Source organism: Trichosurus vulpecula, chromosome 1 (genome assembly GCF_011100635.1).
Source record: "Trichosurus vulpecula isolate mTriVul1 chromosome 1, mTriVul1.pri, whole genome shotgun sequence".
NCBI classification, from domain to species: domain Eukaryota; kingdom Metazoa; phylum Chordata; class Mammalia; order Diprotodontia; family Phalangeridae; genus Trichosurus; species Trichosurus vulpecula.
Genome location: NC_050573.1, coordinates 131,519,929 through 131,545,020, shown reverse-complemented (window position 1 = coordinate 131,545,020; position 25,092 = coordinate 131,519,929).

Here is a 25,092-nt window from a genome sequence, read left to right as displayed (position 1 = left end):
TGTATATTTTAGAGATGAGGCTTTTATCAGAGACACTGGTTGTAACAATTCCTTCAAATTTTCTGCTTCCCTCCTAATCTTTGTTGTAGTGGCTTTGTTTGTACAAAAACTTTTAAGTTTAACAATCAAAATTATCCATTTTGCATTTTGTAATACTGTCTATCTCTTGTTTGCTCATAAAGTCTTCCCTTCTCCATATATCTGATAGGGAAACTATTCCTTGCTCTCCCAAACTGCTTATAGTATCAGCCTTTATTCCTAAATCATGAACCCATTTTAACTTTATTTTGGTATATAGTGTTAGATATTGGTCTATGCCCAGTTTCTGCCATCTATTTTCCAGTTTTCCCAGAAATTTTGGTAAAATAGTGAATTCTTAACCCAAAAGCTAGACTCTTTGGATTATCAAAGAATAGATTACTATAATCATTAGCTACTACATCTTGTTACCTAACATATTCCACTGATCCAAAACTCTATTTCTTAGCTAGTACCAAGTAGTTTTGATGATTGCTACTCTATAATACAGTTTAATATCTGATATGCCTAGACTACCTTCCCTGGCATATCTTTTCATTAATTCCCTTGTTATTCCAGATCTTTTGCTCTTCCAGATGAATTTCATTATTATTTTATCTAGTTCTATAAAATAACTTTTTTTGGAGTTTGATTAATATGACACTAAATGTGTAAATTAATTTAGGTAAAATTGTTATTTTTATTGATATTATTATACTTTTGGCACCATTGTCCACTCCAGCCAGATCAGACTTGCTATCTACCTCACATACCATGGTCATTTTCCTCTCTTTCCCATTGTAAGGAATACCTGGCCACTATCCAGATTTTATTCCTCTTTCAAGTCCCAACTGCTTAGTATAGAATTCAGACTTTTATGTACTTCTATTATTTTAACACTTTTTTATATGTCACATTTTAATATGTTCTCTTTTTATAAGCTTCATGTCCATGTCTTATCTCCCCAACAAGGTTCAATCAATTCATTTCAAAAAGCACCTCCTGAATGCTTCATTTGTGCTAGGCACTGGAGATATAAAATAAAAATAAAAATCAACTGTATCTTCAAAGATTTTAAAATATACTAAAGAGGAAATAACCCATACAGAAGTATCCATATAAAATATGTGCATCAAAAATTCGAGATAATTTCATAGAGGAACACTAACAACTCTGATGATCTAGAAATGTAATTTGCAAGTACCTATGATGATTTAATATCCCTACAGTGCCTTAAATTGCATATATCAGCTAGGTGGCACAGAAGAGTAATGATCCTATAGTCAGGAAGAAGTTCTGAGTTTTAAATTGGCATCACTCATTACCTGTGTGAACCTGGGCAAGTCATTTCAACTCTATCTGTTCTGATGTTCAAATGAGATCACATCTGAAAAGCACTTAGCATGGTGCCTGAAACATAGCTTAATAAATGCTTATTTTCTACCCCATTCATCTGTTGGCTAGATGGCTGGTGTTAAATTGGGGAAACATTTTAATCTCTATGCTTCATGACAGCAATTACCCAGATATTCTTGCAAGTGGCTGTAACAACAATGTTGCTTGCACCTGCTGTGGAGGCGTAAGACCAACAACACTAGCACACTGGAGGGCTGCTAGCACATGTTCTTTAATCTGCTTTTCTAAGGAAAGCAACTTTAAGGGGTTTAAAATCTTACTTTAATTAAACATATATATATATATATATATATATATATATATATGTTTAATTATATATATGTGTGTATATATATATATATATCATTCACTTAGTTCAGGGGAAAACATCAGCACCCTGAACTTCAGAGAAAACACAAACAGAAATTGTGAGCAGCAATTATGTAAATGAAGCAAATACCCCAAATCAGCAGATAAGGCTTCTAACTGTCTGCCCATAGCAATATGTACACAGTTACAAAAGAGAGAAGCATCAACATCTGGATTTTCAAAGCTGGGGTGCTCCTTAATGGCTACCCAGAGTCTTGTCTGGCCAAATCACATGAACAGTCTTCCAATGAATGAGCTACACAGCAAAATGCTAATCTCAAAGTATATATTCACTTCTTCAGGGTCAGAGGGTGCCACAGCCATGTGAATCAAACTCATGTGACTTAGGCTTTCTTGTGACTTAAGTAGGTCATCAAAGATTCTTGATTCAATCAATCAAAGGTACTTGGTTCCTTAGTGCTGAGAAGCACTCCAAAAGATTTTTGCTTGCCATTACATTTCACCCCTCCAGGATCCTTGGCCTTACAATCTAAATGGCCATGGATCTTGGAACAAATAGAGGCACTATACTTTGTGATCCCATCACATAATAACCACATAGCATTCTTTTATTTTTTTTTAATTTTTAGTTTATGACACTCAGTTCCACAGGTTTTTGAAGTCCAAATTTTCTTCCCCTCCATCCCCACCCACTCCCCCCAAGACAGCATGGAATCCTATATATGTTCTACATATACTTTCACATAACAATTATTTCCATAATAGGTTGTAAGGAAGAACCAAGATCAATGGGGTGAATCATGAGAAAGAAGAAACAAAACCAAAAAAGATATAGGAAAGAAAGAGAACAGATAGATACCTTCAATCTGCGTTCAGACTATATAGTTCATTCTCTGGATGTAGACAGCTCATTCCATCATGAGACCTTTGGGGCTGTCTTTAAACCTTGTATTGCTCAGAAGAGCCAAGTCTATCAAAGTTAGTCATCACAGAATCAATATGTGTGTGGTTGTGTACCATGTTCTCCTGGTTCTGCTCCTCTCACTCGGCATCATATCATATAGTTCTTCCCAGGTCATTATGAAGTATGTATCTTCCCCATTTCCTATAGCACAATAGTATCCCATTACATTCATATACCACAACTTGTTTAGCCATTCTCCAATTGATGGTCATCCTCCTGATTTCCAATTCTTTGCTACCACAAGAAGAGCTGCTATAAATATTTTTGTACATATGGGTCCCTTTCCCACTTGTGTGATCTCTTCAGGATACCACCCTAGAAGTAGTATTGCAGGATCAAAGGGTATGCACATTTTTATAGCCATTTAGGCATAGCTCCAAATCGCTCTCCAGAATGGCTAGATCTGTTCACAACTCCACTAGCAATGTAACAATGTTCCAATTTTCCCACATCCTCTCCAGCATTTATTATTTTCCTGTTTTGTCATGTTAGCCAATCTGACAGGAGAGGTATGGTACCTAAGAGTTGTTTTGATTTGCATTTCTCTGATTAATAGTGATTTAGAACTTTTTTCATATGACTATAGATATCTTTAATTTCTTCCTCTGAAAACTACCTGTTCATATCCTTTGACCATTTCTCAATTGAGGAATGACTTGCATTCCTATAAATTTGGCTCACTTCCCTATATATTTTAGATATGAGGCGTTTATCAGAGACACAAGTTGTAAAGATTTTCTCCCAATATTCTGCTTCCTGCCTAATGTTTGTTGCATTGGTTTTGTTTACACAAAAACTTTTCAATTTAACATAATCAAAATTATCCATTTTGCATTTTGTAATGCTCTCTATCTCATGTTGGGTCATGAATTCTTCCTTTTCCCATAAAACTGAGAGGTAAACTATGCCTTGTTCTCCCAAATTGCTTATACTATCATCCTTTATTCCTAAATCATGAAGCCATTTTGAGTTTATTTTGATATGGGATTCTATCCAGTTCTGTAAAATTATTTTTGGTAGTTTGATTGGTATGGCACTGAATAAGTAGATTAATTTAGGTAAAATTGTAATTTTTATTATATTAACTCAGCCTAACCATGAGTAATTGATGTTTTTCCATTTATTTAGATCTGAATTTATTTGTGTGAAAAGTGTTTCATAACTGTATTCATATAGGCCCTGGGTTTTCCTTGGCAGATAGACTTCCAAAAGTTTTATAGTGTGTACAGTAACTTTAAATGGAATTTTTCTTTCTATCTGTTGCTGTTGGGCTTTGTTAATAATATATAGGAGTGCCGAGGATTTGCGTGGGTTTATTTTATATCCTGCAACTGTGCTAATTTTTTTTTTATTTCTAGTAGTTTTTTTACTTGATTCTCTAGGATTCTCTATGTAAATCATCATGTCATCTGCAAAGATTGATAACTTAGTTTCTTCTTTGCCTGTTCTAATTCATTCAATTTCTTTTTCTTCTCTTATTTTTTTTCAAAGAAACTGGAGTCATTTATTCCAAGTTTTCCCATTCTCTTTTTTGAATTTCATACTTTATTATTTTTTTAGTTTTTAGTATTGGTTTCCGGAAGATTTTGAGTTACAAATTTTCTCCTCATCCCTACCCTCCCCCCACTCCAAGATGGTATATACTGTCACCCCCCAGTTCCCCAGTCAGCCCTCCTTTCTGTCACCCCAATCCCCTCCCCCATCCCTTTTCCCCTTACTTTCTTTTAGGGCAAGATATATTTCTATGCCCCATTGCCTGTATAACTATTTCCCAGTTGCATACAAAAACAACTTTTTTTGAGCATGTGCTTTTAAAACTTTGAGCTCCAAATTCTCTCCCCCACTCCCTCCCCATCCACCCTCCTCAAGAAGGCAAGCAATTCAGCATAGGCCACACATGTATCATTATGCAAAACACTCCCATAAATAGTCATGTTGTGAAAGACCAACTATATTTCCTTCCATCTTATCCTGTTCCCCTCTATTCAATCCTCTCCCTTGACCCATCCCCTTTTAAAAGTGTTTGCCCTTGATTACTTCTTCCCCCCATCTGCCCTCCTCTCCATCACCCCCCTTCTCTGTTCTGCTCCCCCCACTCTCATGCAGGGCGAAATACCCAACTGAGTGTTCAAGCTATTCCATCCCCAAGTCAAATATGAGAGCAAGATTCACTCACCCCCCTCACTGGCCCCCTCTTCCCTTCCAATGAACTGATTTTTCTTGCTACTTTTATGTAAGATAATTTACCCCATTCTATCTCTCCCTTTCTCCCTCTCTCAATATATTCCTCTCTCTTCCCTTGATTTTATTTTATATTTTGGATATCATCCCTTCATGTTTATCTGATCTTGTGCCCTCTGTGTGTGTGTGTATGTATGTATGTATATATACACATATTTATATTCCCTTCAACTACCCTAATACTGAGAAATGTCTCATGAATTATACACATCATCTTTCCATGTAGGAAAGTAAACAAAACAGTTCCCCTTTAGTAAGGCCCTTATGGTTTCTCTTTCTTGTTTACCTTTTTATGCTTCTCTTGATTCTTGTGTTTGAAAGTCAAATTTTCTATTCATCTCTGGTCTTTTCACTGAGGAAGCATGAGAGTTCTCTATGTTATTGAAAATCCATATTTTGCCTTAGAGCATTATACTCAGTTTTGGTGGGTAGGTGATTCTTGGTTTTAATCCTAACTCCTTTGGCTTCCAGAATATCTTATTCCCAGCCCTTCAGTCCCTTAATGTAGAATTTGCTAGATCCCCAAATTGTCATTGTAGTCTTCATCCTGGCACTCTCAGACTCAGGTATGCTTTACTGAGCAAAGTCCCAATACAAACAAAAAAGTCCAAATAAAGTTGTCTTGGGGGTGTTTCTTCCCCACACTTCTCCAGCCCTTGCTTCCAAGTTCTAATGGTTGGCTGGAAAACAAAACCAACAGGGTGGCATCCATGGGAGTCCATGGCACTTACCCCCACCCACCATAGACAACTCCATCCTCCTCCTGAGTCCCAAACCATCCCAGGGGGACACAGCAGAAAAGCACACATAGTGCCTTGCTGCAAAGTTTTTATCTTGCCCCAGGTCTGAATTCTAAGCTTTGAGGTTCCTCCTTCTCCTCCAGGATCCAGCTGCTCCTGACTTTGGCCTGAATCCCAATGCAAGTAGGTCTCTGCTTTTGTGCTGTCCTCATCAAGGTAGCTCATAGGCAGTTCTCCACCCCTGCTGGGTCTGTACACAGGCAGCTCTCTACTGTTGCTCCAGGACTGCATTCCAAGTTCTTGTTTCTCTGCTCTGGCTTCTGAATACAATACTCTTTCTGGTATTCACCCCTCCAGCACAGTCCAGACCTGGGCTAATCCACTAGAACCCTGGGTCTGGCCATTCCCATCTCCCCCAGGCCTCTGTTTGTTTTCCTCCCACAGCCAGCTGCTCTGACCTGCCTCCTACGGAGTGCTAGTGGGATAAGGGGGGGAAGGGGAGGTTACCTCCCAAGGGCCCTGCTCTAGGCAACTGGGAAATCACTCCTGTCAGTGCTACATGCCTGTTTTCTATCAGGCCATTGCTGCTTCTGAGGCTCCACAGAACCATAGCCACCACAAGTATGAAGAGCAACCAAATAACTGGGGAAAAATCCAACAACTATCCCAGTGCCCCCAAACCCTATACTTTCCTTTTAATTTGCAGATCTTACCAACTACGACATTATGTAACAACAATGCTGCTTGCAGCTGCTGATGCAGGTGTAAGGCCAACAACACCAGTGCACAGGAGGGCTGCCAGCACAGGTTATTTGATCTGCTTTTCTAAGGAAAGCAACTTTAAAGGGTTCAAAATCTTACTGTAATTAAACATACATATATCATTCACTTAGTTCAGGGGAAAAAGTCAGCACTGAACTTCAGAGAAAACACAAATAGCAATTACAAGCAGAAATTATATAAACAGAACACATGACAGAAATCAGTAGACAGGGCTTCTGTCTGTTCATAGCAATACCTACATAGTTACCAGAGAGAAAAGCACCAACATCTGGGTTTTCAAAGCCAGGGTGCTCCTTAACAGCTACCCAGAATCTCATCTGGCCCAATCACATGAGCACTCTTCCAATGAGTGAGCCCTAAAGGGAAACGCTAACCTCAGAGTATATATACACTTCTTCAGGGTCAGAGAGTATTACAACCATGTGACTCAAACTCATGTGACTTAGGCTTTCTTGTAACTTAAGCAGGTCACCAAAGACTCTTGATTCAATCAAAGGCAGGGCTCAATCAGAGCACTTCGCTACCTTAGTGCTGAGAAGCTCTCCAAAAGGAAAAAAAAAGCAAAAGTCCCACTTTGCTTGCTGCTACAGTGGCTTTCTTGCATTTCACTCAACTTCTTATTCAGTCTAACCATGCTGTGAACTATGACAATCTGAAGACATAAAGGGAAATGCTAACAAGCAGAGCTTAACACAAATTTAGATTTTTGTCCTTTCATCTTTTCTCAAAACAAGCTCAATAGTATTTTGAAGGAATTTATTTTTTAGTGTCAAGATACTTCTTGATAATCTGTGTCCATAGCCCTGTGATGCTATAGCTATTTCTGTGTTAATTAGTAGAAAAAAAGTGCTCTTCAGAATAATTAAAAAGAAAGCACTGCAGTACTCAGAAATACAATACAAAAAATTTAGACTCTTCAGAGGCTTCAGATCTCTAGTAGACCATCTGATTTCCTTGTATCTTTTTGGAAACTTAAAGGAAAAAGTTCAACATGTTACAGAAATTGGGAATCAATAAAGGGTGTTTAAGTTTTGCAAGTGCTATTAAAATCAATGATTATTTTATGGGTGGTATCTTAAAAGGCAAATATAAATATGTAACGGGAATTCTCACATTTTATTTATTTGCATTTTGTTTTTGTTCCTTAATAAAAGCCTGGGTTTTTTGCATGTAGTCTGGTTACTATGCAATGAAAAATATACTAAAATATTATCCTCATGCAAAAGATAGAGTATTGTTAATCATTACTATACACATTCTCACAGACCTGTAGGGCTTACGTCCATGGCTATATATCAGCCTAGAAACAGAGGGACAAAGTAAAACTAAGTACATGAGTAAAATTCACTCATAATGTCAAAAGCAAAGAAAGAAATGGCACTTGTCTTTTAGAGGAAATTTACTGTGCATTACAAAACCTTGCAGCTTAGCAGACATGGAATCATAAATGTCACCAGAGATATATTAAGTCAAGAATCTGACTTAAGGCCACTACTAGCAATGAAAATAAAACAATATCACTCATGTACATACTTATTTTAACAAGTGCTGTAGTAAAGAGAAAGCCATTATTTACAATCCACAAGACCATGCCCCTCTTGAGAAATTAGAAATGTATGACTTTCAAGTTTTAGAATAATGCTTTCATTTAAGAATATACCTATTAATGTCAAAATGTGATTATTAATAGTTTTATTTTCCTCCCTTGTTCTAAGAAATGGAAACTAGTGGGTTAGGAAGTTGCTGAAGGAAGGCTCCAGTGTCTCTTCATATTGCTTTGCTTCCCCTAATGATTTTCCATATTTGAAGACAGACTATCCCCTTCTGAAAGATCTGGTATCCTGTATCTTTACACTTGAACACATACACTATAAAATAAGGCTCAAAAGAAATTTGGTAAATGTGTGAGGGAAGTGAGACTAGCAACCACGAGTGATATTTTTTTGTCCATAACTATGGCTACAACTCTTCTCTAGAGGCAACTTTTAGACATGTAAACAAGCACCATCCCTCAAGGCTTTGAAGCTTTTAACCCAATAGACTAGAACAAGTGATGCTGGAGTCAACTGAAGTGAACTGAGTTCTCCTAGAATCTTGGCTCTACTACATTACTGTAACATAAGGCAAGTCACTTAACTCCTTTGAAATTCAGTTTCCTTATCTTTAAAATGGGAATAAGAATATTTATACCATTTACCTTGCACAGTTTCAGGGAATCAAAGAACAATAGGGTTGAAAGGGAACAGGAAAGCCACCAAGTATAACACATATTTAATCACAAAAATATCTCCCTTACAACACACTGGACAAATGGTCACCCCTCTTGAATGAAGTTGGAAGGTTTTAACTCTCTATTTCCCCATTGTTTTTTTTAGAAAAAGCATTTTGTAAACCATAAAGTACTTGCAATTATGCTACAAAGGTAAATTATTTTCATCATTATCATATTCTCCCTTTAACCAAAGATATTCATTTTTAAGAGAAAATATATATTTGTGTGGAAGAGAGAAGGCATTTTAATTACCTTTCCTCCAAGCTCCCTGGACTCACAGAATCTGCATTGGAAAGGCACTCAGAAGTAAGCAAGTCCAACATATATCAGTATAACTAGGAAAGCATCTTGGTTTCATTTTCCCAAACCTAAAGGAATCAGATTTCATTGAAATGAATTGAAAACTTCTAAATGAGTAGAAAGGAGCTATTGTAAACTCTATAATCTAAAGTGTATAGAAAGGGATAAATAAAATTTTAAAAAGTATTAAACTTGAATTTTTGTGGCATTTAGCCATAAGAACAAACAGAATGAACCGTCTGAAAAATCAGCTCATTCTGCAGAAAAACTTTTTCCTCTGATGCATTTTTCTACAATTTTGTATATCCTTTTTTGTGGTTGCTGGGTAACCAGTGACAGATATCATGAGAATAATTAGTAAGGTATACACTTTCAACTTTGGGACTGCCAAATCATTTCCTTCTTTTTTCTCAGATCTTTAATTAACATTGAGTTTGAATTTTCATTTTCATGAAAGACAATCAAAATTTTCTTTAACTTCAATACTTACTTGTCAGCCTAACTTTATACGTGACTGAATAAAAGTTAGGCAAGAGAAAGTTGTTAGAAGAAGAGAACAGTAGCAGATCAGTGAGGTTAGACAATCTAACTTCCTCTACCTTCAATGTGCAACATTCTTTTCCATCTAATAGGCAGTGCTTAAGAATTGTTCAAGTCTGATGTTGAAATGAAAGCATTTTCAGAAATACTGCCAACAGGACTAACTCTTAGTGAAATTTGCCTTCTATATCCTTTGACCTTCCAAATTATCTATTTTGTCAAATCTGTACACTGCTTTCACTCTAGCATAAGATGGAAGTCTCAACTCCTGGATCTGCTCTCCCAGAAGTTTTCCTATCCTTCCTGTTCTCTACTTTTATTCTCTTATCTTCTGCACTTTACCTTTGTTATATGCTATTATTTTAACTGATACAAGTAGTGACACATTGGATAGAGATCAGGTATACTGAATAAAGTTAAAGTGATATGAAAAGAAGGAATTAACTTTTGTATTTAGTTGTCTATGTACACTTTTAATACCTTTCAACCATTTGCCCTGCCCTCCACCATTAGAATGTAAGCATTTTTAGAGCAGGTACATTTTCAGTTCTGAATTTGTGTCCTCATTGTGTTACAGAGTGCTCTACCCATAAAAAGTGCTTAAAATTATTGTTGAATTAAACTTATTTGAACAAATTTATAGAATTATCCTGTGTGCAGAACTATGTAAAAAGTCAGGGAGTAGGAAGGTAAGAATACCAACCTATACTCTAACATGCAAAAAAAAAAAGACCCAAGGCAGTTCATGTAGCAGGGTGAATGGAAAAGAAATGGATCATTTATCCTATAGATTGAATCTAATGGGACTACAAACATCTGAATGGGAGATTTCAGATTACAGAAAAGACAATGTGCTGGTTTATTCAGAAGCAGACATTTAAGTCATCAATCAATAATTTTGCCATGGTAATCTCCATGGTCAACAAGTAAAGCCAAAAATTCATATATTTATCTGAATATATGGATGAATTAATGAATAAGTGATCAAAAATATGGATGAATAACTATGGGTGCTTATTTCAGAAACAGGTAGCAAGAATCAAATGAGATGTATGAGGAAACAATTTTCAAACTGTAAACAATGTAAAAACATAATATGTTATTCATATTCAGGGTGCTGAGTCCTTGAAAAGGTATTTAAATTTTAACAGATGAGTTTTGAATTCCTAAAAATTAAACTCTAAGATGTTTAAGCAAAGGTGTAGCAACAATGTGGCTTGCAGCTGCTGCTGAGGTATAAGACCCAACAATACCAGCAACAAGAACTGCCAGCACAGGTTGTTTTATCTGCTTTTCTAAGGAACACAACTTTAAGGGGTTAATAATCTCACTTTAATCAAACATTCATATATTATTCCCTTTATTCAGGGGGAAAAGCCAGCACCCTGGATTCCAGAGGAAATACAAATAGAAATTACAAACCAAAAATATCAACAGATCAAATAACAGTATTCAACAGATAGGCTTTGTCTGATCAAGATATCACGTACATAGTTACCAAAAAGAGAAGCATTAACATCTGGGTTTTCTTCAAAGCCAAGGGACTCCAGGAGCAACTCAGAGTCTCCACATCAAGACTTTTCCAGTAAGTGAGGGCCCCAGACAAAGTGCTAACCTCTGAGTTTATATACCCTTTGTAGGGCCTGAAGGGTTCACATCTAATCAGCAAAAGGGTGTGAGCCTAGGGCTTTATAAATAGTTAGCAAAAGGTTGTGGGTCTGGGGGTTTGTACCTAGCAAGTCTCAATCAAAGACACTTGATTACCATTCTAAAAGAGAAAAATAATAAATAGAAATCATAGGCGATATAGTAACACTAATGCTAAACATATATTTAACAAATGACACATGCACCAACTTCTTAAATGAAAAATGAATTACAGGAAGGAAGAGAGAGTAAAACTATACTAGTGTGGAACCTCAACTTTCCCTACTCAGAGCTAGATGAATCCAACAATAAAAGAAATAAAAAAAGTAAAAGAGATGAATGGAACAATTCAATATGACAAACCTCTGGAGAGAACTGAATGGAATTAGAAAGGAAGATAATTATTTTTCAGCTGCACATGGCACCTCAAGGTCAAACGCAGAAAAACAGAAATATTTAATGCATAAAATTTTAGACAATAATGTAAAAAACAAAGTTATATTTAGAATCATAGGTTAATAATTAGATGGGAACTAAATAATCTAATCTTAAAGAATGAATGGGTCAGAGAAGAAATCATTTTTAAAAATCAATGTTTAATTTCATTTTAAAAAGAAGAAATCAAATTGCTATAATCAAAAATGAAAAAAGGATGAATGTATCACCAATGAATATGAAATTAAATACATTATTAGGGTACATTTTGCCCAATTGTATATTAGTAAATCTGTCATTCTAAGTGAAATGGATGAATATTTGCAAAAATATAAACTTCCCAGAATAACATAAGAGGAAATAGAGTACTCAAATAAGCCTTTCTTAGAAAAAAGAAATTGAACAAGTTATAAATGAACTAAATAATAAAAATCTCAAGGATTACATGAATTTATAAGTGAATTCTACCAAATATTTAATGAGCAATTAATCATAATATTTTATAAACTATTTGGAAAAAATGGTAAAAGAGTTCTATCCATTTCCTTTTATGACACAAATATACTTTTAATACCTAAACTAAGAAAAACAAAAACAGAGAAATAACAATTATAGACCAATTTCCCTAATCAATATCAAAACAAAAAATTAAATAAAACACTAGCAAGAACTAGTGAAAAATCTATCACAAAAATCACATACCATGACTATGTCAATAACAAGAACAAAAAAAATTATATATTTATCTCAGTAGATGCAGAAAAAGCCCTTAAAAATACAATACCCACTCCTATTGAACACAGTAGAATCCATAGAAATAAATGGTGCCTTTCTTTAAATGACAAGTAGTATCTCTCTAAAACCAAGAACTAGCATTATCTGTAACTGGGCAACAAAATCTGAGGCTTTCCCAGTAAAGTCAGAAGTAAGGATGTCCACTATCCTCAATATTATTTAATATTGTACTATGAATGTTAGCTCTAGCAATAAGTCAATAAAAAGAAATTAAAAGAATTAAAATAGGCAATGAGGAAACATCACTCTTTGTAGATGATATACTGATATACTTAGGGAGTCCAACTATAAAATGAGTTGAAACAATTAACAACTTCAGTAAAATTGCAGGATATAAAATAAACCAACATAAACCAGCAGTATTTCTATATATTACCAGCAAAGTCCAACAACAAGGGATAAAAAGAGAAATTCCATTTAAAATAACTGCATACTATATAAAATACATTGGAGCTTACCTGCCAAGACAAACCTAGAGATTATATGAACACAACTATAACACACTTTTCATGCAAATAGAGACAGACAACCAAATGGATAAATATTAATTGCTCATGGGTAGGCCAAACCAGTAAATAAAAATGAAAATTCTACCTAAATTAATGTGCGTATAAAGGGCTATACCAATCAAACTGCTGTAGAACCATTTTATAGATCTAGAAGAAGTAATAACTAAATTCTTCTGGAAGAACAAAAGGGCAAAATATTAAGGGAATCAATGAAAAAGAATGTTAAGGAAGGCCAAGTGGCTGTTGTTGATTTCAAACTATATTGCAAAGCAGTTATCATCAAAAATAATCTGGCATGGGCTAAGAAATGGAGTGATCAAGGAGATTAATGGATTAGGTATACAATACACAGTAGTAAATGACCATAGTAATCAAGTGTTTGATAAACCCAAGCATTCAAGCATTTGGGGTAAGTACTCAACATTTCATAATAATTTCTGAGAAAATTGGAAAACAATTTGGCAGAAAGTAGGCATAGATAGATATCCCATACTATATACCAAAATTAGGTCAAGGTTGAAAAAAAATAATTTAGACATTCAGGGTTAATGTCACAAGTAAATTTTTGGAGACAGGAAAAAAATTCAGTCATATCTATGGAAACAGGAAATGTTTATGACCAAAAAGAGATAGAGAGTATCACATAAAGAGGTGGTTTTGGTAACATGAAATAAAAAAAAAACAAAAAACAAAAAAAAACTTGTGCACAAACAAAGCTAATGTAGCCAGAATTAAAAAGAAAACAGGAAATTAAGGAAAAAATAACAACAAATGTCTTTGATAAAGGCTCCATTTTTCAAATATATAGGGAACTGAATAATATTTATAAAGTTAAGAGGCATTCCCCAGGTGATAGTCAAAATATATGAACTGGCAGTTTTAAAAAGATGAAAAAATAAAAACTATCAATAGTCACCTAAAAGATACTCTGAATCAATACTAATAAGAGAAATGCAATTTAAAACAACTCTGAAATGCCACTTCACACCTATAAGATTACCTAACATGACAAAAAAGAAAAATAACAAATGCTAGAGGGAATGTCAAAAATTATAAGAATAATGCATTGTTCTTGGAGCTGTGAACTAGTCCAACAATTCTGGAGAACAAATTGTAATTATGGTTAAAGAATTATAAAACTGCACATACCCTTTCACTGAGCAATTTCACTACTGGGTGTGAAAACCAAAGAGATAAAATAAAAGATAAAAGGACCTATTTGCACAAAATATATTTACAGCAGCTCCTTTTATGGTGGTCAATAATTAGAAATCAAGGGGATACCTATCAATTACAGAACTGTTGTATATATTTTTGTATATGATTGTGACGTGATATTATTATCTTATAAGAAATGATGAGCAAATTGGCTTCATAAAAACCTTAGATTTACTGAAATTGTATTATAAAGCAGCAGTCATTCAAAGTACTTGGTACTGGTCAAGAAATAAAATGATGAATCAGTGGAATAGGTTAGGTACACAAGACACAATAGTTAATGACTATAGTTATCTCCTGTTTGATAAACCCAAAGATTATAGCTTCTGACAAGAAATCACTATTGACAAAAACTTCTGGGAAAACTGGAGAACAGTATAGCAGAAACCAGACATAGACCTAGATCTTACACTGTATACCAAGATGAAGTCAAAATGGGTACAGAATTTAGAAATAAAGGGTGATACTATAAACAAATTAGGAACACAAGAAATAGCTTACCTGTCAGATCTATGGAGAATGGAAGAATTTATGACAAACAAGAGATAGAAAACATTATGAAATGCAACATGGATAATTTTGATTACATTAAATTGAGAAGTTTTGCACAAATAAAGCCAATGCAACCAAGATTAGAAGAGCAGCAGAAAATTGGGAAACAATTCTTACATCCAGTATCTCTGATAAAAGCCACATTTCTAAAATATATAGAGAACTGTGTCAAATTTATAAGAATATAAGTCATTTCCCAATTAGTAAATGGGAAGAAATGAATTCTGCCTTTATGTTATATCTGGTGACATGTACGGGATTTCTACGTATAAGATCTCTATTTAGAAGCAGAAGAACTTCAGAGGAAGAGATGAATATCCCAGGATGCGAGGATCCATTTTATTCCTCCCTAGCAAAGGAATGGGCTAAAGGAGTTGGACTCTGTGAAACTGGTAACCAAGGATATGAAGAAGAGATCCTAGGGATTTGGAAAGAGGTTTATAAGAGGTTAGAATTCAGTCAGGGTCATCACTATCTAGGCAAAGCTGGATAGTGTTATCAGCCTACCAGTTAGTATATGAAAGATTGAGATTATATGAAAGAAATGGGGGTATTCCTATGCCACATTGAAATGGGGAATCTCAGATAGCAGGAGAACAAATTGTTGCTCAAGAGTCTACTGACAGAAATGAGAATTTTTCCGTTGATGTGGCTAGGAGCAACAGGAGGCCAAATAGGCCAAGAGTGCATTTCAACTCAGCCCAGGTCAAGCCTAACCATGGTGACAATCAATCAGAGTGTTCAAGTAAGATACTTCTTGAGCATGTGTCCTTTTACACATGCTGCCGTGGCAGGCTTCCTCCTAGTACCCTCAGGCCAGGCATGTTTTAGTTAGTAAAGTCCCAAAGCAAACAAACAAAAAGTCCAAATAAAATTATCTTGGGGATATGTCCTTCTCCTCACACCGTGGTTGCAGGCTTCCTCTTGGCACCCAAAGTCCCAACTCAAGAAAAAGTCCAAAGTTCTGTTGGGGGTCTGTCTTCTCCATGCAGTTCCTCCACTTCCAAGTGTGCAGGGGCAGCTGGGCAATACATCCAACAGAGTGGGGTCCCTGGGGGTCCAAGGCACTACCCCCACCCCACCATAAACAAATCCACCCCTCCCTCCTGGGTCCCAAGCAGTCCCAACAGAAGGGACCAAAAATGCACACTCAGTGCCTTGCTGCAGTTTCCATCTTGCCCCAGGGCTGAACTCCAAGCTCCTGGGTTCCTGGTCATTCAAATCTGGCTGGCCTCACCTGATTTCCACAGGAATCTTGATGTAGGTTGCTCCCCACCTTTGCCTTCACCTCACCAAAGTCAGCTGGAAGGCCATTCACCACTCTCACCTTGCCAAAGTTCTCATGCAGTCAGGCTTCTGCTTTGTCCAGGTCAATATGTCGGCAGCTACCATCTGCTTCTTCTTTCTCCTCACCAGCTGCTCCTGCCAAATCTGCACGAAGGCCATTCTCTAATTTTTCTCTGAAGTCTGCATGAAGGCAATTCTCTGCTCCTGTTGCAAAACTCCTCATACAATGTAGTCTCAAAACATTCACCCTTTCAGCACAGTCCTGTGGAGTCAGGCTTATCAGCTCAAGCCCTTGCTCTGGCCATCCAACCCTCCCTCATGCAGGGGCTTTTCCTTCCACAGCCTTTGCTCTGGCCTGTCTCTTCTGGAGTACTACTACTATGGGGAGAGGGAATGAGGGATTATCTCCCAGATTATCTCCCACTTCCACCACCGTGTTTTCCTTCGGGCCTTTGTTGCTCCTGGGGCTCCATAGAACCACAGCCACCCTAAGTATAAGAGCAATCCAAAAACTGAGAAATATTCAACCACCCCAGTACCCCAAAATGCCATACTTTCCTTTTAATATGCAGATCCTACCATGACAGGCAGCTTTCAGATGAAGAAATTAAAGCTATTTATAGTCATACAAAAATGATCTAAATAACTATTGATTACAGAAATGCAAATTAAAACAACTCCGAGGTACCACATCACACCTATCAGATTGGCTCACATGACGAAACAGGAAAATTATAAATGTTGGATAAAACATGGGAAAATTGGAACACTAATGCATTGTTGGTGGAGTTGTAGACTGATCTAGAGAGGATTCTGCTGAGTAATTTGTAACTATCCTCCATGGGCTATAAAACTGTGCATACTCTTTAATCCAGCAATGAATACCAATTCTAGGTTTGTATCCCAAAGAGATCATAAAAATGAGAAAAAGACGCACATGTACAGAAATAGCTGTGGCAGCTCTTTTTGTGGTGGCCAAAAATTGGAAATTGAGGCAATGCCCATCAATTAGGGAATAGCTGAACCAGGTGTAATATATGTATGTAGTGGGATACTATTGTTCCATAAGAAATGGTGAGCAGACAGACTTTAGAAAAACCTGGAAAGACTTACATGAAGTGATGCTGAGTGAAGTGAGCAGAACCAGGAAAACACTGTTCACAGTAACAGCAACATTGTGAATGACGAACTTTGACAAAATTAGTTCTTCTCAGCAATGCAATGATCTAAGACAATTCTAAAAGGCTCATGATGGAAAATACTATACACATCCAGAGGAAGCTCTGTGGAGTCTGACTCCAGATAAAGAATGCTATTTTTCCATTTTTTTTTCCTTTTTGTTGTTTGTCCCTTTTGTTCATTTTTTTTACAATATGATGTAATGTTAATAAGATAATAAGATCTTCCCTGCCCATTAGTAGGCTTCACATGGAGCCCACTGGAGGAGGGACTTGCCTAAGAAGGAACTTGCTTAGGGGAGGCTTACTTGCAGGAAGGCTTTCACATCTTTTGGTACTAAGCTTATTAGGCACTGAGCCATGAGGGTTGTGGTACCTTCTGGCTCTGAGCCTATTAGCCAGAAGTGCAGAAGTGTGTGTGTGTGTGTGTGTGTGTGTGTGACACACATACATATACATATTCTGAGGTGAGGCTTGGGTGGGGCAGTTCACTTATGAGAAGGATCTTTTGATTTCCTGGTTGAGACTCTGAGTAGCCATATGTTCAGAGCTCCCCAACTGCTCAGATGTAAAGGCTCTCTTGATTCAGTTACATATATAAAATGTATAGTAATATTGCTTTGGTCAGGCAGTTAGAGCCCTGTTTGTTGGTCATTATGCTAATTTCTCTTCTTGTATTTTCTCTGCTGTTCAGGGGGCTAACTTTTCCTCTGAACTAGTGAATGTAATTAAAGAAGATTGCTGACCACTTTAAAGTTGCTTACCTTTAAAAGCAGATCTAAGAACCTGTGCTAGCAGGTCATCTTGGGTATGCTAGGGTGCTTACTGCTACTTCTGAAGTGGAAATATATGTGGATTAATTGGAATGTGGATTAATGTGGATTATTAATGTGGATTAATGTGGAAATATATTTAATATGATTGTACATGTATGCCTATATCAGATTGAATGCTGTTTTGAGGAGGGAGAAAGGGAAGGGGAGGGAGAATGTTTAAAACTCATAATCTTATAAAAGTGAATGTTGAAAACTAATAGTAAATAAAATATTTTATAATAAATAAGTAAATATTTATTTATTTGTACATATTTATATTTATAAATATATTTATATATATTTATATATTATATATATTTATATATTATTTTAATTACTAGTTCAATAAAATATATTAATTTTATTTAATATAATATAAATAATATAATATAAAATTTTATAAAATATAACATTTAATATAAATATATTAATTTATATTTTTAATTAATAAATACAAAACTTTTTATAAAATCTTAGATTTATATGAACTCATGGAAAGTAAATTGAGCAGAACCAAGAGAACATAGTAGGCAGTAACAGCAATATTATTAAAATGATTATATGAGAAACACTGATCAAGGCAATGACCCCTCAAAATTTTATTAGACCCATGATGAAAAATACTATCCACCTCCCAAGAGAGAACTGATGATCTCTGAATGCAGTCTGAAGCATATTTATTTCTTTACTTACCTTTCTTTTTTGTATTGTTTTTATTTTCTTTTACAACATGGATGATATATACATATGTTTTGCATGATGTCAACAAATAATCAGTCTCAAATTTTTTGCCTTCTCATGGAGGGGGATAAATGAGAAAGAGAGAGAGAATTTGGAAATCAGAATTCAAAATAAGATTGTTAAGTTTTTACATGTAATTGAGAAGTATTTGATGAAATTAACAAAATATATTTTATGTGAAAATGAGGATGGCATAGGTGACAGTCTGTTGGAGGAGATGAGATAGAGTAGCATTTCTTCAGCCAGTAAAGGAATTAGTCTTCTTAAGGATTAAAGTCACTTCATCACCTGAAACAAGGAAGAAGGGAAAGAAAGTGGCACAAGTATCTGAGTGATGGGAAATGAGAAAGGGGACAAAAAAAATGTTCATGGCTTGTGGCCTCAATTTATTTTTGTAAAATATGAGACAAGATTCTCTGCTGAGAGAGTAGGAGGAGGAGAATCCATGGGATGTCTGAAGAGGGATTAAAAAGTTGAAATGTGAATGTATCCAGAAAAGGCTTATTCTCAAATATCTCCCATTTTCTAGAATCTTCAGTAGTCCTTTTCTCTTTTCCAAGAATTCCATTATATTTGTGTGTGTGCATATTTATATAAATACATGCATACATATATATATATATATATAGTCTTGATGCATATATTTGTACTATCTGTGAATGCGTATGAATATTTGCATATAAACATATGTAATATCTTTGTGTGTGATGCATACACTTAGAGATTACATATGTGTGTGTAAGATATATGTATGTATTGTCTATAAGTGCATGCATACAAAGAGAAATGAGCATTTATTATGTGCCTACTATGTGTTGGGCACTGTGTACTGAGTGCTTTACAATTCAGCAACAAGGAAATTACAACAAAGTATTATAGGAAGAAGCAATTCAAAACAATGTTCCCAATGTTGCTAAACATATCTTTGACCCAGCTATACAACTGGAAAGTCTATACCTCTAAAAAAGAGCAAAGAAAGAGGAAAAGGACCAAAAAAAAAATTATAACAGCTCTTTTCATAGCACCCCTAACTGTAAACTTTAGGAGCTGCCTATCTATTGAAAAATGGCTAAAGAATTTGTGGTAGCTGTATGTAATGAAATATTGCTATTGTTCAGTCATTCTTTCATATGTGACTCTTCATGACCCTGTGGATCATACTGTCTTTGGAGTTTCTCTGGCAAAGATTCCAGAGTGGTTTGCCATTTCCTTCTCCAGCAGATAGAGAAAAATAGAAGTTGTTACTTGCTGAGAGTCACACAGATACCAAATGTCGGTGGTGAGATTTAAACTCAGCTCTTCCTGACTCCAGGCCCAGCACTCAGTCCACTGAACTATCTAGCTACCTCAAATATATATCATTGTACCAGAAAAGCATGACAAAGTGGGCAATTTCCCAAGAAACAGGGAAGACTTTTATGAAAAAGAATTATTTTTAAAATGAAAATAGTATGATATAAATGACTGACAATGAAGAAGTTAGAACTTTATTGCTTCAATAATAAACTTCAAATCTGAATCACAAGAGATGAGTCATACTACTGTAGCCATAATGGCCTTTGTTTTCTTTGAATGACTCAGCTTACCTCATTGAGCCTCTGGACACTGTGGCTTGCTCTTCCGGGGCAGGAGGCCCAAAGAGCATTCCAGGAAGCAGACAACTTCCTGTGTGAGGAGTCATGGGGCTGGCTGAGGGGAGGTGTTAACGGCTATGCTAGGGGGAGGGGCCAACTCAGGAACCAATCGGCCCTGGTCATTCGGGCGGAGCTTGATGATGTCAAAAACCCTATAAGAGGGGAGAGGACAGCTTGAAGATTCTCTTTTCCTTTTCCGGTTGGAGCCAGCGACAGTTACGACAATTACGTCAGTTACAGCGACAGTTACATCGTCAGTTTCAGTTGCAGCTTGAGTTACAGACACAGACACAGCTGAGGCAGGAGCTGCCAGTAGCAGAGCTGATCTACGGGAGGAAGCTGAACAAAGACTTCAGGCCAGTGGGTAATCTTATTACCATCGAGGGGGAAGCATGATTTTGCTTTACGCAATCATGCTTCTCTGTAGCCTCCTGGTTACTCTTGCAAGGCGTACTTATTGGGCCTGGAAGATTTTGATCAACATATCAAAATGGGGCTTCTGGTTCATGGGTTGGTTACTGTGGAGCCTAAATAAATGTTTTGATTCTTCTGCCTTCTACTTTGAGAGTTTCTTATATCCGGCGGTTCCGAACCTTTCAGACATGTTTATGATCCTCTTTGAGATTATAAACTCTGCCCTCCTGATACAACTACACATACCCTACCAGAGAGGTATTAGAGTTATATGCAGAATATGACATGCATTTTTGTGTATGAGCAGTATGGGAATTTGTTTTTCTGAACTATGTATATTTATTGTGAAAGTTTATTTTTGCTTTTATTTTTCATGATTCAGGAGGAAGCAGCAGGCAAGAGATAAGAAGTAAGTAAATGAATAAATTTATAAAATCAACATTAAAAATGAAGAAATAAGAGTCTCCTTTCTCAAATATGTTCTCTCCATTCCAAAATAAGCTCTGAATCCACTTAAAGTATAAGACAATAAAACAACAAGATAATTAGAGGAAGTAGTGAATGTTTTCACCAAAGTTCCATAAATAAAAATGAGCATTTGTTCCAGAATCTCAAAGTACTCAATAATTGAGGATATTGGATTCATACGATGGCATCAATGATAGTCAAAATTTTAAAATAATTATGCAGCATTTGTCAGAGTAGTAGAACTTGAGAGATTTTTTTCCCAACTCTATTGGGATTGCGATATTTTAAAGATAAACTTTACTTTTCTAAAATACCATTTTATTGGAATTTTCAGGCAATATATAGGTTTTTAAATTTAGTTTTCAGAGATAGAGTAAGATGTTGCATTGAATTGCAAGGCAAATCTAAGGGGATATAAAATTATATCAGTCCAGTGACACAGGAACATGGTTGCTAGGAGCTTGGCTATCACACAGACAGTTACTGAGAAAATTAATTAAAGGAAATTATTCCTGAAGACATAATGTCACCAATCTTCATTATACATCATTCAGGAAAGAATCACTTAATTTGATAAATTTTATTCTTAATAAGGACGCTTACTCAGATCTGTTTGAATAATCATGCATTTTCCTGGAAGCGTCAGACTTCCACAAAAAGAAAAAAAACTGTTACAACCTGGAAACATTTTCAATTATGGAAATCACAATTATCTAAATGAAAGTAATTTGTAGACAAGAGAGAGTAAAATTTTTCTTCAATTATTTTTCTTTTGAGTATACACCACAGAAAAAATATTTATATCATTCTAAAATGTGTTCCCATTCTATTTTCTAAATTAACTTGTATTTAATTATGTTTTTATAGTAGAAAAATTGAACAAATAATATTTCCTTTTCTATGGATTCAAATAAGAATGTTGTTTCATGGACATGACTTAGAAGACATTTGCCTGAGATGAATGGCCTTTAATATTTGACAATGTACACAACTCTATTTTACATGAATATGATAATTTAATCCATACTATATAGAAAACAAATAAACTAGGTAAGAAGTATAAGTAAAAGCTACCACTGTCACTTTATTCTTGTAGTGGGAAGAAGGGCTTTTTGTTGATGCATGCTAATAATTGGATTAGAAATACTCTGATCTGCAAGAATCTCAATAGGCAATTTGGAAGTTACTTCTCATTCCATTTCCCTTTGGGAGTTCAAAGATTTTATAGTGTGTCTTCATGGACCTCCACATAACAAAAGACACCTTGGACTCATTCCCTGAATTTCTCTCTTTGACATGACCTCTTTTTTTAGCACTGTTAGACAGAGTATGGAAATTATGTATTCCATTTCCCTTCTGCATGCCATCAAAACTTGTCTGTTCTTGGGTCCCATTCCCTCATAGTTCTTCTGGATGACTGGTGCTAATCTGCTAAACCAATGACATCTACTAGATAAAAGATTCATATTAATTAAATATGTTATTGTTCCTACATAATATTATTCCTGAATTTGGGGAGTCAGCCAATTGTGCCAACTTCTGGGCTCAGCATCAATAGACTGAGTCATAAAGGCTTAAACACTAACAAAGAAAGAACAAGCTAAATCCAGGAAAATACAGTTAAAAAGATAAAAGGCAAAGAGGCATTATAGTAATAGCCTGAGAGAGTATCCTGTAGGTTTATGGGGCAGCATCATAGACTAGGATTGAAGAGTAGTGTAACCATCATCTATAGAAGCAATAGACACACAATAAACAGACTTCTAGGGATAGAGCCAATGTGGCAGAGTAGAGAAAGGACTTTGTTGAATTCTTCTAACCTTCCTTTCCAAACAACTTTAAAATAATACATTAAATTGATGGAATCCTAATAAAGCTGCCCCCAACCCCAATATTCTAAGTTCCTTATAGGCTCCACCAAATAGGCCCACTGCCCCTACCTAGCCACTCACTGCCCCCCCACACCCTAACTTCTTCAGATATGCCTCACTGCTCACTAGAACAACAGGTGTTTCCATGAACTCATATTTTTCACAGAACAGCAAACATGTCCATGTGATGGAATCACAGGCACTGCCTTTAGCTAGCCACTCCCTGCAGACCCATTCCTTATATTTCCCAAAGAAACAGGTGTGTCCATGAACATAGATTGAGGAGAGGTAATTTAAGAATTATCAAACTGCCTGAAAAAATAAAGAGCCTAGATATTAAAAAGGTGAGATAATTTCAAGAAATGAGCAAGGAATATTGGTTAGATATCTTAGCACTAGATGGTGAAATAGAAATTGAAAGAATTCACCAATCACCACCGAAAGGAGATCCCAGAATGAAAACCCTTGGGAATAATATAGCCATATTCCAGAACTTTTACACCAAAGGGGAAATAATTAAAGTAGCTACAAAGAAACAATTCAAATATTGTGGAGCCTCAGTCAGTATCACATAAGATTTAGCACTTTCCATGTTAAAGGCGTGTAGGGCTAGGAATATGATATTCCAGAAGGGAAAATTAAAAAAAAAATCTGGGATTACGACAAAGAAGAATCTACCCAGCAAAACTCAGTATAAATATTTGAGGGGGGAAAAGCTGACATTTAAGAAAGAGGATACTTTGAAGCACTCCTGCTGAAAAGGCCAGAGCTCAATAGAAAAATTGACTTTCAAATACAAGACTGAAGAGAGGCATAAAAAGGGAAAAAAAGGAAGAGAAATGATAAGGTTAAGGTTAACTGTTTACTTTTCTATTTGGGAAGATTCTACATAGATAGAGAATTAAAGAGTGAGTCAGTTATGTTGCAATGATATAAAAAAGTGCATAGGAGAAAAAGCGGGATTCCCTGAGGGAACAGGGAAGGGAGAGAAAAAAAAAAGTTGTTTTGTTTTTTTTTTACACATAAGAGTCATACAAGGAAGAGGTTTTTTGTTTATTTTCTGTTTTTTTGTTTGTTTGTTATAGTAAAGGGTAAAACATGGGGGGAGTGGCAAGCAAGGCTTGAAACTCACTTATATGCAAATTGGTTCAAAGAGAAAAGAAAATGTGTGTTTACTCAATTGTGTGTAGTAATGTAACTTACTAGAGAAATAGGAGGGGAAGAGATAAGAGAAAGGGAAGTGAGAAAAGTGAGGGCGTATTAAGGGAGACTTCTGAGGATGGACAGGAGAGAAAGAGAGAGAGAGAGAGAGAGAGAGAGAGAGAGAGGGAGAGAGAGGAAGAGGAGGAGGAGGAGGAGGAGGAGGAAGAAGAAGAAGAAGAAGAAGAAGAAGAAGAAGAAGAAGAAGAAGAAGAAGAAGAAGAAGAAGAAGAAGAAGAAGAAGAAGAAGAAGAAGAAGAAGAAGAAGAAGAAGAAGAAGAAGAAGAAGAAGAAGAAGAAGAAGGAGAAATAGTTGAAAATAGGGTAGACAGAAATACACAGTTAGTTATCACAACTGTGAAGGCAAATAGGATGAGTTCAAACATAAAATGGAAGCAAAGAGCAAAATGGATTAGAAACCAGAATCCAAAAAATGTGTTGTTTGCAAGAGATACTCTTGAAATAAAACATACACAAAGAGTTTTTTTCAAAAGGCCTAAAACAGAATCTAATATGCTTCAGCTGAAGTAAAAAAGGCATGGGTAGTAATCATGGTCTCAGGCAAAGCAAAATTAAAAATAGACCAAATAAAGATAAATTTAGGGAAACAGTTATGCTCATAAGTGTCATAAACAATGAAGTATTACCAAAGATACAATTTTCTCTGATAAAGGCCTCACTTCTCAAATATACATATTTAACACTAGAATTAGTTAAATTTATAAGAAAATAAGAACCATTCCCA